This window comes from Lissotriton helveticus, chromosome 9 (assembly GCF_964261635.1).
Source record: "Lissotriton helveticus chromosome 9, aLisHel1.1, whole genome shotgun sequence".
Taxonomy (NCBI): Eukaryota; Metazoa; Chordata; class Amphibia; order Caudata; family Salamandridae; genus Lissotriton; species Lissotriton helveticus.
This window is the reverse complement of record NC_136070.1, coordinates 1,125,863,564-1,125,882,661: the sequence shown is the minus strand read 5'-3', so window position 1 is coordinate 1,125,882,661 and position 19,098 is coordinate 1,125,863,564. Positions and strand designations below refer to the sequence as shown.

The following is a 19,098-nucleotide window of genomic DNA, read 5'->3' as shown; positions in this document are numbered from 1 at the left end:
ACAGGAGAAGATGCTCTTAAGTATAATGGCGACCCCACCGCCTCTCCCCTTAGCTCTATCTTGTCTAAAAAGCGAGTAGCCTTGGGGTAGGGCAATGGCAATATCGGGGTTGCTATCTTCCGTTAACCAAGTTTCGGTTATCATTAAGCAGTCAAGATCGTCGTTAATGATGAGATCGTGGATATCTTGATTGTGCTTGCACATAGATCGTGCATTAATAAGGCCTCCTTTGAATGGAGGCTGGGAAGTCTTGGGGGGTGGTAGAGCGGCTAGAGTGAAGTCTAAGTTAGTAAAGGTCCAGCGGCAGCGCTTGCAGCTTATTGAGCCGGTTAGTGTGGCTGGGTCAAGTATGCAGGGACAGTGCTTGGAGCCCTGTAGTTGCTAGAGTTCGCTTGCCTGGTAGCGGATGTAGGAGGAAGAATGTAAAGAGTCTCCTGCGCCTGTCGCGGTCTTGGCGCGGACGGGCGCAGACGGGCTTGCCTTAGGCGCGCCTTCGGCGAGCAATCGTCGCGCCCGCTGCGCTCGTCCGCTGCGCGTCCGTTGTACACACATAATTTATGCTGCTTCCGGTGAGGAGCGGGGGGGCGTGGCCTCGAAGGGGGCGTGGCCTCCGTTCTCAGCGCGCGGCGCTGGCGCCAAACAAGGGTCTGGGGCGGTCAAAATGCAGCGCTAACTCGGCTGCTAAGGACCACAGGGAGTTCCAGCAATTGTAGGTATGTAAGTTTAAAAGTACAAGTTTAAAAGTACAAGTTATTAGGTAGTGACACAAGAGTTAAAAAAAAATTCCACAAGCACACAGCCTCGCTCCCGGCTTTCCGCCTCAGGAGCACACCACACAGTTACCTGGCGCCTTCAATCGGTGCCTTTAAATACAGTGTGAGGAGCGGGGGGGGCGTGGCCTCGAAGGGGGCGTGGCCTCCGTTCTCAGCGCGCGGCGCTGGCGCCAAACAAGGATCTGGGGCGGTCAAAATGCAGCGCTAACTCGGCTGCTAAGGACCACAGGGAGTTCCAGCAATTGTAGGTATGTAAGTTTAAAAGTACAAGTTTAAAAGTACAAGTTATTAGGTAGTGACACAAGAGTTAAAAAAGAATTCCACAAGCACACAGCCTCGCTCCCGGCTTTCCGCCTCAGGAGCACACCACACAGTTGTCAGTAGATCTCAGCTGGAATCTATGCAGACGTGCCGGTGTGTGATACAACCTGTGTAGGAATTTATAATGAATGATCCTGTATCTACTTCTAGAAGATATTCGCTCAGTGTGTTGTAAGCAGAATTCCCACTGCCTGTCAGTAAGGGTCATGGCCAAATCCTGTTCCCACTTTTTCCTGGCAGGCAAATCTGTGTAGGTCATGTTTGCACGGACCGATTTATATAGTGTGGACACCAGTTTGTTGGGATTATCGTGTAGCAGTAGGTTCTGTAGGGGGAGAAGTACAGGAGGTTCGTGTGGGAAGTTAGGTGTAATGGCTTGAAACCCGTGCCGGAGTCTGATATAGTAAAACATGTCTAGCGGTGTCGGTTGTATGCCTTCATAAAGCTGGTCTTTGGTGCAAAAGGTGCCATCACGGTACAAGTCCCCCCATGTACGAACATGTATTTTCGTCAACAACATTTGAAAGCCTGCTTCCTGTAAAAGCGGCAGCTGTGGGTGGTACGTCTAGGGCAGTAGTGGGGCATATAGGAATTGCAGATCGAGCCTCAAAGTGATACGGTTCCACGCAGTCACAGTGCTAATTACAGTGTTTGGGGTCTTATCCCTGCCTTCTACCGGGGAGTACAGCGCACCTTCAATGGGTGTCGGGTGGGCCAACCAATGTTCAGCCGCCAGTTGGGGCATGTACCTCGGTTGTCGAATCCAGAAGTAGGCATAGTGAGCCTGGGCAGCCCGGTAATACAGTTCGAAATCCGGAACCCCAAAACCACCTTGCGAGTAGGGTCTGATAAGGATCTCCCATTTGAGTCTAGGTGCCTTCCCACCCCATACCAGCTTGAGTAGCTCCGAGCGCAGCAGCCGAAAAAAATAGGCCCCGGGATGAAACGGTATGTTCAGAAAGAGATACAGAAGCTGAGGGAGTATCACCATCTTGACTAGCGAAGCCCTCCCAGCCATGGACAGGGGAAGGGTTATCCATCTGGAAATATTGTCACTAATCTTATCCATCACTGTGCCATAGTTAGCACGAATCAGTGCCTCCCTATCCTTTTCTACATGTATACCCAGGTATTTAAAATCCCCCTCACACCAAGCAAGCGGGAATTCCAGTGGATACTGATGTGTCGAGGCAGTGAGTGGGAAAATGCATGACTTGTTCCAGTTAATCTGGACGCCAGAGAGAGCTCCGAACCGTATGAATTCTCTAAGTATGGGATGCAAGTTCTCACCTGGGTGGCGAACATAGAGTGTAATATCATCGGCATACATGGAAATGAGTATCTGTCTCTGAAAACATCGCAATGCACTATCTCGATGATGTTGACGTAGTTTAGCTGCGAGGGGTTCTGTGGCTATGGCAAACAGGAGCGGGGAAAGGGGGCAGCCCTGCCTAGTTCCCCTGGAGACAGGGAATTCCGGAGACAATCTCCCATTGATGAGTACTCTGGCCACTGGGCGCGTATATAACAATCTGATCCAGGAGATAAAAATAAGCGGGAAGCCCATCCGCTCGAGTACCTTGAACACATAATCCCATTCGAGCGAGTCAAACGCCTTGGTGGCGTCTAAAAAAATGGCTGCCATTGGCAAGTCTCCGGAAACTGAGTCATAGACAGAGAAAAAGGTGCGGAGGTTGTGCGACGTCGCCCTACCAGGGACAAATCCGGCCTGGTCAGGGAGTACCAGATCGGGCAATAGGAGGCTAATGCGCGCCGCAATCAATTTGGCGAGTATCTTCACGTCGCAATTCAACAAGGAAAGTGGTCTATATGAATCGCAATTAGTAGCGGGCTTCCCCGGTTTGAGTAGAGACGTGATGAGGGCGATTCTCATGGAGGCAGGGAGGTGGCCAACCTCCAGCGCATCTTCATATACTTCACGCAGTACTGGCGCCATGAAGTCTATGAACGTTTTGTAAAATTCAATAGGGATACCATCCAGCCCGGTGGCTTTACCTGATTTCATATGCATGATAGCCTCCCTGACCTCATCTAGTTCGAACGGGGCACTCAGGAAGGCCCTTTGTGAATCACTCAGCCACCCCAAGGACACATCTGCCAGGTAGTCATCCAGCGTCAGTTCGCCTGTCCTGGTGGAGGAGTACAGCGTACTATAGTGCCGTACAAATTCATTCAGGATTTGTGTAGTGTCTCGGAGTACCAGCCCTTCAGCAGTCTCCAATTCCAGTACAACCGTCGGCGAACGCATGAGTTTAACCGTCGCCGCCAAGGCTTTCCCAGGTCCCTCACCCTCCCCATATCGCCTGGCCACCCAGTGTTTGTTCCTGAATTTCACCTCCCGAGAAGCTTCGTCAGAGTACTCCGACAGTTTCTCCCGTATCTCAGCAAGGGTAGCGTTCCCAGGGTTCACTCTGAGGGTCTCCTCTGCGTTTCTGAGGTCAGATTCCAGAAACTTCAATCTATTCAGTATGCTCTTGAGTACCCCCGAGCCTTTTGAAATGCAGAGACCTCGGAGTGTGGCCTTAAAGGCGTCCCATATGATCTCAACGTCCCGGACAGAGTCTTTATTTCGTTTAAAGAATTCTAAACATTCCTCCCGGAGCTCTTCCTGGAATTCCGAGTCTAGAAGCATCGAGGATTGCATACGCCACGCCGTGACCGGGGGGCCCAGTTCAGAGCCGTTCAATGTGATAAGTACGGGGGAGTGGTCGGAATATGTCCTGGGGAGGTGTGTCGCATGAACCAGTGACGTGTAGAGGTGTGAAGTCAGGAGTAAGTAATCAAGTCTTGCCCATGATCTAGCTTGCGCTGTGAAATGCGTACCTTCCCCCCTCGCCCCGCAGTGAGAACGCCAGGCGTCTATGAGATTATTACCTTCAATAGTCACCCGAAGGACCTCCCTCCCACTAGTATAATGGTGGGGGGCGGGGTGTGACCTATCTAAGACGGGATTCAGGGTTGTATTGAAATCGCCTCCCCATATGAGGTGTTGTGGTCCCGTTCCCACTATCGCTGCCCATAAATCAGTAAAGTACTGCGGATCGTCCATGTTAGGCCCATAACAGCAGGCAAGCGTCACAGCCATACGCCCCAACCTGCCCCACTTTAAGCAATATCTCCCCTGCGGGTCAGTCTTGGAGCCAGCTAGATGGAAAGGTGTATTCCTTTTGATCAGAATAGCCGTACCCCGAGCATATGAGGAGTATGAGGAGAAGACTGCATGTGAGGCCCATCTCTGTCCAAAGGAGGTCGATCTATGAGGCGCGAAGTGCGTTTCCTGTAGGAAAGCAATATGAACTTCATGGCGATCAAGGTAACCCAATATTTGTCTCCTTTTCCGATGATCACCCAGCCCTCTCACGTTCCAAGTGATCACATTCAGGCGTGTGTCCCCCATGTATGTTCTTGTACGTATAAAGTCGAGAATAATGTGTCCAGCACGGCGTATTTACCATCAGCAAGTAGCAGGCCCCTTTCAAGTCTCGCCTGCCCGGTAGTACCCAGAGGAAACAGGAGTCCTAGCTTAGGGGCTACACCCTCATTATCTGTAACATGTCCTAGCCACGGACATTGCACACACTGCAGAACCGGCCCACCCACCTCCCGGCCACAATCAAGCTGTCCCCCACAGAAACATAGAAGCGAGTCCTTGATACCTAATGCACATGTCATGAACCTCCCCCCAATGAGTCCCAACAAAAGGACAAGGCATGCAGAAAGAACAGTTATTATTATTATTATTATTATTATTGAGTTTTATATCGCGCGTGGTTACCCTTGGGCATCCCAGCGCTCATCCAGAGAACACACCATAACAGAGACAAAGCGTTAGGCAGGGAACAGATAGGTCTTTAAGAGTTTGCGAAATCGTAAAGTGCCAGTTTCGGAGCGCAGGTCAAGCGGAAGGGAATTCCACAAAGCAGCCACATTAACGGAAAATCTTCTACCGCCAGTCCTGGCCTTTCTTACTCTCGCGACTTGCAAGAGATGTTGGTGATCTGAGCGAAGGGCGCGGGGGGCCTTATAAGATTGAACCATACCCCGTAGGATAGGTGGCCCTTTCCCCTGCAAGATTTTGTGGGCCATACAGTGTGCCTTAAACTTCACCCTCTCTCTGACAGGGAGCCAGTGAAGCGCCTTCAGCGCGGGACGGGCTGATTGCCGCCTGGGAAGGTCCGTCAAGAGCCTGGCAGCAGCATTTTGTACTTGCTGCAATTTGTTTAAAGTTGATTCTGGCACCCCCAGAAACAGCGCATTGCTGTAATCCAGCCGTGAAATGATGAGCCCCTGAATTAATAACCTCCTGGTGGCCATCGGAAGGAGGGGTAGGATCTTCCGGGCTGACCGGAGCAGGCCGAAACACACGCCTGCGGTCTTTTTAGCGTGCGACTTAAGAGAGAGGTCCTGCTCCAGCCACACCCCCAAGCTCTTAATCTCCTGTTTAGGGGTGGGTGGCGCTCCCAGACAGCTAGGCCAGCTACTTGGGGACAAGGAGGGAGGGGAGTTCCCCAACATCATCAGTTCGGTTTTTGAACCGTTGAGTTTAAGTGCTGAGTTGCACATCCAGGTGAAGATCTTGGCCAAGCATGTGTGAAGCCGGTCGGGTTGATTCGCCGACTGGGGGAGCCCTACTACCAACTGGGTATCATCAGCATAGCTGATGATCTTGATACCCAGTGGAAGTACCACACTCTCCAGTGGGGCCATATAAATGTTGAACAATGTTGAACAGTAGCATCTAACAACCAACCATGTATACTTAATCTACCCGGCTCCATTAGGGTGAGCCACATCCTGCCAGCTGCATTCCTATCATGCAAAGTCCCCCGTCCGCCACCCCCCTCCCACTGAAGCTTCCCCAACTCGCCAGCATCCCGGACCCACCCCCCACCCACATACCAACCAAAACAATTGAACAACAAAAGAGATAGAGTCAAGATCCTTGGGGTACACCCAGTAGGGGTCATCAGAGGTGCACGTTCGACCACCCCCAGTCCTCCCACTCCGTGCAAGTCCACCCTTCGCGTCTCTTTCCGGAGGGGAGAGGGAGTAAGGGGGGTGGGGGCCTGGCATACATTACCACCTGCAGTCCGTCACCCGTCCACAGCACCCCAGGAGCCAGCCGCAACCACTGCACACAGTGACAGCCTCCGCCACACAGTGAGACAGCGATGACAATCCAGTAGACTGCGAAGTTAAAAATAACACAGAGCCAGTGGTCTTCTATTCAGGACCAGAGTCATGCAGGCCTTCAGCATCCGCAGGTCGCCTACCCCGTTTAGGCAAAGTTTTAATATAGTCTTCGACTTGCTGGGGGTTGAGAAAGAAATGTTGCGTGCCTTGGTGGGTTACTCGTAATTTGGCCGGGTAGAAGAGGGCATAATCAATGTTCAAGTCTCGAAGCTTCTTCTTAACAGCAAGGAACTTCCGCCGCTGCTCTTGAACCACCGGGGTAAAATCAGGGTATATAGAAAAGGACACGCCATCGTATGTGAGGTTTTGGTTCGCCCGGGCCGCTCGTAGTGCCGCATCGCGGTCTCGATAGTTGAGCAGGCGTGCAATGATGGGTCGTGGCGGGGCGCCAGGCTTGGGATGGGGTCCAAGCGAGCGATGAGCGCGTTCCACAATAAACTGGCTGGAGAGAGCTTCCGCCCCCACTGCTGCTGTAAGTAACCTTTCAATGTATAGCTCCATCTTCCCCGTGTTGGTCGATTCTGGAATGCCCGTGACGCGGATGTTGTTCCGTCGACTTCTCGCTTCCAACTCCTCATTTTTGGCGGCAATCACCCTCAACACATTGTCCATTCTGGAAAGTCGCGAGGTATGCACCGCCGTGGTGTCGTCATTCTCGGATATTCGGCGCTCCACCTCTGTAATGCGCTCTTCATGGACATCCATTTTCTGGACTATGCCGTCCATTCTAGCGGATAGTCTATCCACCTTGTCAACCACAGTGGCAAAGCCCTGGCGCATCTCCTGCAGTATCGTGGTGATGTCCAGGGCCGTGGGGGCCGACGTGGAGACCTCCGCGGCCGGGCTTCGGGGTTGCACACTGTCGCCCGTGTGCCGTGTCACCTTCTTCTGCGTTGCAGGTTCGAATTGCAACTTGGGCTGCCGGTTATCTGGCTTCCCCATGGCGGCAAGGAGAGAGAATCGTCGCATCCTAGCGCTATTACCACCTCGGCTGGTGCAGCGTGGAGGTGAAGAAGGCCACCCACCGTCAATGTGGCACTATTCAGTAGGGTCGTTCCTCCGCACGCGCCCCGAGGTGGAAGGGAAAGTGAGGTAGGCGTCTGCTGTGGAGACCCACGGTGAAGTGAAGCGTGGACTTGGGCAAGTGTCTTTAACCAGGCTCCAGGCGCTTGAGTCTACTGCGCCGCCTCAGGCGCCCCAGCACGGGACAAGATGTAGTGCCCCGAGGCCCACCCCAGGAGCACTGGGCCGGGGAAGCGCCCGCAGTCACAGATGAGGTCCGGAGTTATGGCAGTAACAGGTTTCTTGGCCTTTGCCCATGAAAGTGAAAATCCGGCAATCTAGGGCACGGGGCACACTGTATTCAGACAGAAGCAGTCTAATACGGCGCTATGAGAACGCGCTGGACGTAACACTAGACTTGAGGCCGCAGGGGCGAAGCAGTGTCATCAGCGCTCAACATCCACCCCAGGCGCTGCAATCAGTTCATGTACAATGTCTCTCACCGGTAGTTTCCCGGTGTCGGTCAACGTCCGCTTCCTGCTACCAGGACGAGTAGCGCTGCCCACCTCAGCTCCGCCGGCCTGCTTGCCTCGTGGGGAGCCTCGGGTTTGCGTAGTCTCCAGAGCCGTTGCCGGGCTCCGCCGTGGCAGGACGCACCTCGGCCGCTGACTCAGCCGATGCTAACTTCGGAACCAAAGGAGGTAGAGCCACCAAACTTGCACCGAGTGTGCAGTGGCGCTTGCCGCCCCTCCGTGGGGATTTTCAGGCGGGTGGGAGCAGGAACAACAGGATCAAAGATGGATAGTAATGCCAGGCTGCTGGAGCCTCACAGAGGTGCGGCCATTCAGCTCGTGCGCCCTCTAGCGCCCCCCCACAAGACTTATTTTGCCTGGTCAAAATGGGAGTTTGAAACTGTAAACACAGGATGCAATGGCAGGTCTCAAATATGTTTAAAGGGCTACTTGAGTGGATGGCACTCTAGTAGCCCTTTAATTACCACCCACTAGTAGCATTTAATTTACAGGTACTGGGCTTGTGAAATGCCACTTACTAGGGACTTCCAAGTAAATTAAATAGACCAGTTGGATGCAAGCCAATTCTACCATGTTTTACCAGCAAGCACAAGCACTTTAGCACTTTAGCACTGGTTAGCAGTGGTAAAGTTGTAAAGCCAGCAAAAACAAAGTCAGCAACACTGGAGGACTGAAGGCAAAAGTTGTGAGAGAACCACACCAAGGATGCCAGGTGTAACACGATGCATTCATTTATTGGATGAAGTTAGATGTGCACTTCATATTGTCTATTCCAGGGTACCATTTTTCTGTTTTAAATTTAACTTCTACCTTTTGACCACTGGGTATACATTCAATAATTCAGTAACATAAATTTCTGTGAGTTTATTTAGCATTTCTTTTAGTAATCCCGTTCACCAGTCCAAAATAGGCTAAGTGTATTGCCTAATGATACATTGTGCCCTTTCTTTGAGACTAAGAGATGGCTCCACTACACATAAGGGTCCAACATTATGCTCTGAAGTGGCGTGGTTGAACTATAAAAGTATGTAATCATACCATACCTGTGAGCGCCGTGTACAGCGGCAGGTTACATATTAAAGTGTTTAACAGCTAACAGAAATATAGAAATTACCTTTGATCTCTTCACTTTATGAATCAGGATATACCAAATGTTGTGAATGTTACTGTCTTAATAAACCACAGAGTCAGATGTTGCACCATCTCAATTGAGGTGTAGTTATTTCTATATATGTTCTCTTTCCCCTTTTCTTCCCTGACACACAATTAAACAAGCAACCCACACTCGGTTGGGTTAGGATAGAAAGAAAGTGGGGCCAGTCCTAAAGAACTTCCCAGACCTGGATAGGGCTATAAGCGAGGAGACAAAAACATGCTGACTCTATTCCAGGGGTTTGCCTTGTACAAGCCCCTTTGTACATTATGTGTACTCATCTGACGGAGCGTTAATTAATAAAGGATTTGCAACACACACCAAACATCATGCTTTTTTATGTCCCTTTCACTTCACCAATATGGCACCATACATCTTTTTACCCACTCCCCTTTAAGAGCTCCAGGGAGATTCTGCAACTGTTGCATTTTGGAAATATAGTGAGCACTGGCGCACTTGGTGGGTAAGAACTAAGTCCTTTTTAGGAATCACCTGGTGTAGTTAAATACATCCACCCTCTCTTATTGTAAGAGTACCCAGTATTACTTTTCCATGTATCCGTGTATCTGTTTGAGAGATATTGATTTTGGAAGGATATACTAATGACACCCTTGAATTCTAATTTTTTAAACAATCACTCCCAACTTGTAGTGATTAACGCTAGCAACTCTGCCATTAGATATCGACTAAGGTAGTAGTACAGGGGTAGCAGAGGTAGAAGGAGGACAGATCTCCTACAACAGTGCCAAATAGGAGACAATCCCTCCACCCTCCCTTAGTGGGGCAAAAAATGTGTGGTTAGGGACCTTAGCCTTCTACTACCCCAGTGAAAAGTGGAATAAAAAACTGTTTGATACCTTCTCAGGTAAGCTACTTGAAAGGAAAAAATAAAACCAGTCTTCTTTGATTTTCACTATTGTTTTTTTACATTACAAACAACTACCACAAATTGATGTATCACTGTATATCTTTCACGGATTTGACAGCTTCTGGTTCAAAGGACACTTTCTCCATATCCAATTGGACAGAACTGTAGTAAGTATCCAGTTTGTTCAGTTTGTTTCCATGACTAGGGTCATGTTGAAATAATATGATGATGTAAAATGCCTTCAATGTTTTTTTTTTGGGGGGGTGGGGAGTTTTATATAGCGCAAACTCAGCCCGAAGGTATCAGAGCACTTTACATGAGCACCAGTTGCATTCCAGATGGACACATTCCTTTTGTTAGGCACTGGGAGATTAAGTGATTTGCCCAGAATCACAGGATGTTGAGCTTCCCTGTTGAGACTCAAACCCGGTTCCCCAACTTTGAAGTCATCAGCTCTAGCTGTTAGGCCACATCCTCCCCCCTTAATACCTTCGCTGCTCATGATGAGCTCAGCTCGTCATGCAGTACACTGGTCGTGTCCTTATGACGAGCTGAGCTCGTCATGAACAATGGGTTTTTGCAATTTTCAGCACACAGTGTAAAATCTGCACAGCAGTAAAGGTGTTAATATATTTATTTGCCTTAATGCTCCCTCAGTCCTGTATATAGAGTCTTTAAAAGTGTTGTTACACAACCATAAATATTTGTGTACACCGGTAAAATTTTCATAAGTTAGCAACATAGTGTTATACACAGCATCCCCAAATGCGATGCAGTGCGTGCAACGAAATTCGTTTTATTTATTTAAATGTTTACTTACCTGTAAAACTCCGTAATCCATACATTACCTTCCCCTGCCCCTCCCCACGTCACCGCCCTGCAGGTACTCCCATCGTGGCTGGTTATACATTTTATTTGTTAAAATAAATCGAACAGATGCAGGAGAGCAGAAGACAAGTATTCTCTCAAACACCAATGCAGCGATGGAATAAGTAAACGCAGCATAAAGGCTAGATGACAGTTATTAAGGGGGTTAAAAAAACGTTCAAATTAAGTGCCTGCATGCTTTGCCCTTTCTAATTATGTCCACTCCTGCCTGGGTAATCAGGTAGGCTAATTTAATAAGAAGAAAATGGCCAACTTGGAATCATCAGGCACAAGAGGTAAGTGATAAGTGATACACAGCTTCAGGGAGGCTGCTAATACCAGAATAGGCAAACATTGTTGCTGATGGGGAAGACCCCCAGCCTGATTTTTGAGTTACTCGAAAATCAGGTGAAAAAACGCTAAGGGACAATATTATGTACATGGTGTCAGGTTTGTTTTGGTGCTCAATTCTAAGTCTTTATCCGTGCAATTGAGAATAAAGTATGCAAACGGTTGCTCCACCCATTCCTGTGCATGGAATTCCCCTTTATTGAACTGTTTTGTCTTTCTTCAGGTAATACCTGGAAGTATTTGTTGGTGCAAAATGTAAAACAGGATGTAACCACCATTTCCACTTCAGATGCCTATTGACAGAGACATAGGGGCCTATTTATGAACGCGTTTGCATTGTGTGTGCATCACGCATTGTGGTACATGTGCAACACAAACCCTAAGTGAGATTTATGAAGCAACACAAGGCCACTTTGCATGGTCCCGAGGAAGTTGCCTTACTCTGCGCAAGGGAGGCACGAAAAAGATTTGCCTTCCCAGGAGAGGTGTAATAGGGAGAAATATCTTTACTTCTCCTTGTTACTTCCTCTTTCTATGTATGCTGCACTCGTCAGCACACATAGAAAGAGGACTGTGCGTCTAAGGATTGTTTTTGTGCAGGAAGATGCCCCTAGCTGCACAAAAACAATCCTGCATGCAAATGCAGGCAACCTTGTACCATGGTGCAAGGGTGCCTTCATTGGTGCTAGGCTGGCAAAAGGGCGTCAGCACAGGGGAAAAGTCAGGGATGTGCCTTATTGGCTTAAATACGATGCATTTCTGACCTTTCGCAGCAAGGTGACTTGCTGCGCTGCACTGTGTAACAAGTTCATAAATATACACCCTATGATCTACAATACAATAATACTTGGATTGGTCTCTGGGTCAGCCTTTTGATTGTAATTTGATAAATTTGCTATCTACCTCTGTTAGATCCTGAATCCTTGCCTCTCCTCCCTATTCATTTTCCTGTCCCACCCTTAAAGCATAGAAGCTCTATACCATTGCTATGACTGGATGAGCTGTATCCTTCCATTGCTGACATCAGAGAACTATGGGCCTGATTTCAAGTTTGGCAGTCTTCCGACCTCCAGACTCGCGGTGGCGGTCCACCGTCCTCTGCATCATGACTTTGAAAGTCGTTGCGGTGGTGGACCACCGTCTGCGCCAGGACACAGTAATTCCCTGGCAGTGGCACAGCTGCGCCACAATGTAAGATGCTCAGCGGGCCTGGCACACTCCCGCTGAGCACATTACAAGTTCCGCCACTGCCAGTCATTTCATGGCAGTAGCCCCGCCAAGAAAAGGCTGGCAGTAGAGGAACAAAGGGGGCCCTGGAGGGCCCCTTTGGCCCCCCGCCATGGGGATACATTCAGGGGGGCATAACATGTGCCCCAATGTCTGTATACCCCCAAAGTTCCAACACGGCATGGACATCAGTGTCCATGCCGTCCTGGAACTTTTTTCCATTCCCATTGCAGTGCCTGTTATTCAGGCACTGCCATGGGAAAGGCGAAGGACAGTCTGTCGTACCCAAATTCAACTCTCAACACGGCGGGCATTCATTGCATCAGGTTGGTGAAGCTGTGCTGGCGGAGAACCAATGCAACTGCTCCAAACTCATAATCTGCCCCTATATTTTCATTTGTATTTTAGCACTCTTTGTTGCGCTTTCATGCCTCTCTACCCCCGGCTGCCACACTTCATCTTTTTAATGTTTTGGATAATTTATAGTGCAAGGGCCAGGCAGCATCACACTGTTATTAGGATGCACGCTTACCTGCACATCCATTGCTACCCTTCCCTGCCCTTCATGTTTTTTGCTTTCTTTTTTTCAATGTTTTATTAAACTATTTCCTCTACTCACTTCATTTGCTTAGCATGGCATTGCCAGCATGCTTGTTTTTTTGTTTTTTTTAATTTAGTGCTCTAATATTTCTGTGGGCTATCTTGAAATATTAAAGTAAAGTTTTAAAAAATGCAAAGAGGGCTATTAGTGTCAGAATGCATGGGCAACCATCCTACAACGCATTTTCTTCCAACAGAAAAGAAATTTCAAGATGGATGTCTGTGCGGGGTCATGTGAGTGCATGTTTCACAATGTATCAGTGGCCATCTTGGAATGTTTTTGTCTCAAATAAAACAAATGAACATTTCAAGATGAACCTCACAGCATGCACATGTCTGTGACGAATTTTGGAATTTTGCCTTTGCTAATGCCTATGCAACCATACATTGACAAAACGAAAAATATATATATTGTATATATGATTTGTTTTGGAAAAAACATGTATGATCTGATACCACACTTGTTTATAATTTTGTATAATTCCCTAATGTATATATGATTCTGCGCTGTACTATAATGAATGTTATTGTGCCCTGTCCACATCTTAGGGGGGGGGGGGGGGGGGGGGGGGAGGGGAAAAACCCTTCAATAAAAATATAAAAAAAAAAAAAAAAAAAGACAAAACGAAAAGCTTGGTAATTGCCTTTAAAAAACGAGACCTATTGGCTTTGCCTGGGCTTGCTACATTTAATGTGGCACTTCGAATGAAGATGACAGCATTTGCAAACGTTATTCAGGGAAATGTCACAATGACACACAGGAAATACACATCTTGAACCAACATGTCACTCCATTATCACTTTAAAACGTGTGACTGATAAAACGCATCTCATGCCAAAGGCAAGGTTCCTAAAAACGGATACAGGAATTGTATCATACTGCATGAGCATATTCCAATATACACACTACTCTATGAAGTCATACTTCTGCCTTCCAACAGATGACAGCATCTATCCAATTAAATCATACTTGTTGATCCTGTAAAACAGTCTAGCCTATAGAGAAAAGAGGAAATAAAACCGAATACGCATCCAAATAAGATGTCCCATCAATGCAATACCAAAAGAGCCATGTAGTTACTCAAACGTTGCTTCTTGTGCCTAAATCAATTAATATGCAAGAGTCAAGTGAACCCAGAGAAGGGAAGCAACTTGCAGTTGGTCTGCCTCAGGTATCATAACATTGCCATCAACATGCAATAACTAATACTGGCTGACAATAGAAATCCCCTGCCAGCCTCACCACAATTTCTCGGTGAAGCAGCAGATGTGCAACTGCAATAGCACCGACCTGTAGGAGTCAACAACCAGAGGAAAGTGCCAAATGCTTTACAGAATTAGGGGCATATTGACAATAACTGGCGCATCCCTGCAAATCAGCAGGGATGCGCCAGTTATTGTACGCCACAGCTCCGCCATCATGGATGCGCCGCACTTACAATGCGGTGCACCATGGTGCAAAAACGGCACAGATGCGTGACGCATCTGTGCCGTAAAAGTGACGCATTGCTGGAGTTGCATCGCAAGCGCGGCGCAGCTCCAGCAATGCTCCGGGGGCCCTATCTAGTTAATGCTGCGTCAATCCTTACGCCTGCTTCAGGCAGGCGCAGGGTTTTGACGTAGCATGGGCCTAAAAGTGACTGAGTGAAATCTTGTAGATTTCACTCAGCCACTTTTAGGAGGCGTTCCTGCGCCTGAACGCCCCCCCCTGCACAGGAACGCCTACATGTGGCGCAGGGCATTACAACATGACACATCTCTCAGATGCGTCACGTTGTAAGTACCGCCGCACCATGGAGCAGCATTTGCACCGCCGCTGCGTCACAAAAGTGACGCAACGGCGGCGTGAATGAGGCGCAAGGGGCTTGTAAATCTGCCCCTTAATGTTAGTACACAGATTGTTTACAGGAGTAAAAGGTGTAGTGGTGCCTCTCGTACCCTGCGTACAGCCTGCCCTCACATGGCCACAATCACACGTGCACACTTTCCTAGGGATGTCAATAGATCCACTTACACGTGCTGCAATCAATATAAACATGGATGCTATGCCAGATCCTTGTGTGCTGGGCCCATGGCAGCTCTTATCACTAAGGAAAGCCAAAGCACAAGCTTGTGAAGACAGTGGAAGATATGACTCTGGTGACAATCACATAACAAAGCTGTTGGGTGCTTTCTATGCCCAGCATTCTTCATCAATGCAGAGCTGAACAAGTGCAGTATTTGAAGAGTAATCAACAGCTTAGAGCTAAACGAATTTGCACATCAGTAGCATAATGCAGACTAGATAGATGTGATCACAGACTCTACTACCCTTCACTATAACAGATCCAGAATCATAGCAGGTATTTGTTAATGACAAACATGATTGATACAATATGTGCAAAATAGCAATAATAACTAAGAGAGTGTCTGGTCATGTCAATGCTGCATCCATGCAATTAACAGAATCCACTGTGCACCCTATGGGTTGTTGGAGGTAATATGAGCACAGTCATCATTTTTAGATTCCTACTAATTTGTTATAAATGACAATGTCCTCATATTTAGCAGCCACCAAGAAAAGACCACACCCCTTTGTTGTTGCTCCAAGAAGAAAATGAGGCAGGAGACTCCTATGACATGCAGTACCATTTAAGAATAATATAGATGGTGAAAAAGGCTCAACATTTGGAACATTGCCAGAGAAAAAGGCACTGGTTAATTTTAGAGAGAGTTCATTGTAATATTACAAGCAACAATCTGGACAAATCCCTTTCTCAAAGAAAAGAGATAGGCCTACCACTTAAATAATGTTGTCATTTCTTGAATGAATAAAATGACTACTACTCCGTGGTCTAACTGGAGCATTTTTCTGGGGAACATCCTTTACAACGTAACTTTTACAACGCACTACCATCACGACGCAACTTTTACTACGCAAGTTATTACAACGCATTGTGCTGGGGGGGCGCTCTAGGATAGGGAATAGTTTAATTACTATCCAACACCTTCCCTACTATCCACGGGGACTAAAGTTGGAATAGTAAATTAAACTATTCACTATCCAGCGCCCCCCAACGCAAGTCATTGTAACGACTTGCGTTGTAAAACCTGCGTCGTAATGGCATGCGTTGTAAAAGCATGCGTTGAAACGTCATACATCCCATTTTTCTGGCTAGATTTAACTTGAAAATACTCTCAAGTGGTATTCATATACATATATTACTTGTCTGATGCATTTATTCTGTGGTGTATGATTTTTTGCAGTATTTCTTTTATATTTATGGAAGGAAACTTTTGGTGGCATTCCTATAGATGTCTGTTATAGCAAGTGCTCTATGAGAAATATTATAAATAGTTTCTTCCTAGATTATTGAAATTGAGTAATTATTGTCTTACAATAAACATTTGACAGACATACTGGAGACAGCTGCAGTTCTAAACTAACAGCATTCGAGATTTCGTTGTTGCTCTCAATGCACATTTGCAGTCAGCGTAACTAGTGCAAAAAGACAGTTCAAAAGTCTCCTGAGCTTGTCATTGTTCATCACTGAAACTGAGCAGTTTCAGTCTGCATCCTGTTGCTATTCCATAAGCAATATTAGGGATTTATAATAATGAATAATGCTGTAGGGCTCTTAACAAAATATATCGTGATTTCCAAATTGATGCTCTGTTGGTTCAGCCCCAGGCTGCCTTGAACTTACGAAAATAGCAATAGGTCAGCTATTCACACATTTAATAGCACATAATCGTTTTCACAACTTGACCATAACCCCTTAATGGTCAGAAAATAATGGTATTTGTTTGAGATTCTCAGAATGCAACAGAGAGTTTATCTCAGAGATAATTATTCTTGACAGTTCTGGTGAGTAGCATTCTTCTACGAATAACTGTAGACATACCCAAAAGGTGCAGACCTTTATAACTCAGAGCTGTTGAAAAGCTCACTTATTGTTCGTATTCATTTGCATTTAAAAGAAATAATGCATTGCTTCTTACGGCAAAAGGTGTTTTTTTAATGTAAGGTGTTAAACTGCCAACTTTTAGGACCATAGTAGTTGTCAGGGTGCTTCTCCATGCTCTTAGTTTAATGCTGTATCTTGATCAATTGTGTATGGGAATAGATTCAGATCATTCCATTTTCGTGTTGTTATTGGCGATAATGGTGTCATATTGACGAATGCATGTCCTGATGATGGCCCATTGCAGTTCATCTCTTTGGCAGAAATGTAGCCTGTTGTGATTCATATTGATGTACATTTAACGTTATTTCTTTACACAAAGATGGGAGGAAAAATAATGTTCGATGCTAGCCCTTTGAATTAATTGATGTCAAATAATCATTTCTTAAGTGTTGACTTTCTGTTATAATCCATTGTAGTGTAATTGTCTTTTTGTTTCTGTATTGCAGATTTACACACTCTGCTTCACCACCATTTTCTAAAAAACTATATACCTAACTTGCTTAATTAAACTGGCTTTAATGACAAATATATAAAACATAAAGAGGTATAGAAATATGTACCTATTCAATCCCTCATTAAAAATGTATACACACATTTAAAAAATGTAATATACACCTAATTAAAAAGGTTTAGATACATAGACCTAACCCCTGCTTAATTAAACCGTTTTTAATTAATGACTTGCCCTGGCAGTGTTTTTACACCTCCAAAGAAAATACCAAATTCTGCATTGTCACAGCCAAATAAGTTGCTCTGCTTTCACCTACCAAACACATCTTTAGGGCATTACGTTTTAAGAACCAACTACCTTACGACTCCCATAGCATCTTTCATAAATATCCTTTAACCTTTGGTTTATTGTAGCATAGCTCCTCTGTGTTGTACTCCTTACTTTTTTGAAAAGAGAGAACACACACTCAACCACCCTGAAATATTCGGCCCCACCTATGTATTCAGAAAAATTATGTGACTTCTTTCCTCTACTATTATGTGCCTGTCCTATAAATAGGGTTATGTCTTCACTGACTGATAAGATCTGGTGCCTGAGTGCACAGAAAAAGGTCTTCTCTTCACAGATTAATACCATTCAGTACCTCACCTGGAAACAGAGGAATGCATTGTAAGAATAAACCTACGATGAGACACGCACACCTGCTACTGAGTTTTGCATGACAGGAGAACACGACTTCCTCCATCACACTTTTCCTTGCATAATTTCAGTCCTCACACAAGGAAAATGCACCCCCTAGCCCCTTCTTGGTCTTCAAACGTAGTTTTTCCATACGAAACTTTAGGGCAGATTCACAAGCCCCTTACCCCACTTTTGCGTCACTTTTAACATGGGAAAAGTGACGCAAATGTGGCGACCGGGGCTTGTAAATAAGTCCCTTTATTTCTCCCCAAACGTTTGAATGATATGTTCAGCGATTAGTGTACAGGACTGTGAGGTCTCGTTTCCATGACGTCCTAAGATCCTGTTATCACCCACAAAAGGCCGAAGAGATGCTATGTTAAGAAGTAATCAAGATGTAATATTTGATGTTTATCATAATTGTAACAGTTCAAATACACATGGTACTCCATCCTGTATTATAATCCCCTTTCCATCTGATCGCAACAGTTGCATTCACTGACACATGAAGTGCACAAAGCTCTGTTTGGAGACGGGGCTGAGGATGTGCAAGCTCTCTTTTCACATTATGTCCCCACCCGGACTTTAAGGTGGTCTTTCCTTGGCCTTGTACAAATTCCAAAGATAAAAAGAGCACGCTGTGGGGGAAAGGGGTTCTCCTTTTTAGCGTCCAAACTCTGGAATACACTTCCACTACATCTTAGAAGTCTACCTAATAGATTGGTATTTAGGAAAGAAATCAAGACCTGGCTTTTTCTTCAACACTAATGGGCTGTGCTTATGTCCTAGTTCACTCTAACACAGCACCAAGACGCTTCGGCAGTAGTGCGCTCTACAAATACCGTCAGTCAGTCAATCAGTAATCACTTTTTCATATATCTCAATTTAAACCTCCAGTTGTGGGAACACCCTTACACGTGCTTAGGCTGGGCCGGACTGGGAACCAAAAACGGCCCTGGCAAAGTGCTCGGCCGGCCCCGCCTCGGGGGGCCAAGCGCTTTGCCAGGGCCGCTTTTCGGCCGATTTTGTTACAGGGCCGATTTTGCAGCTATGCTACAAAAACGGCTCTGTAACAAAAACGGCCCCCAGGGCCCAAAACCGGCCCCCACC

At 46.6% G+C, this 19,098-nt stretch overlaps 1 protein-coding gene across 1 annotated transcript in view; it reads right to left on the bottom strand.

The window, feature by feature from the left end:
• LOC144783321 (uncharacterized) overlaps positions 1 to 19,098 on the bottom strand; it is a 234,512-nt gene that overhangs the window by 138,134 nt on the left and 77,280 nt on the right. The gene's annotated exons all lie outside the window — the stretch shown is intronic.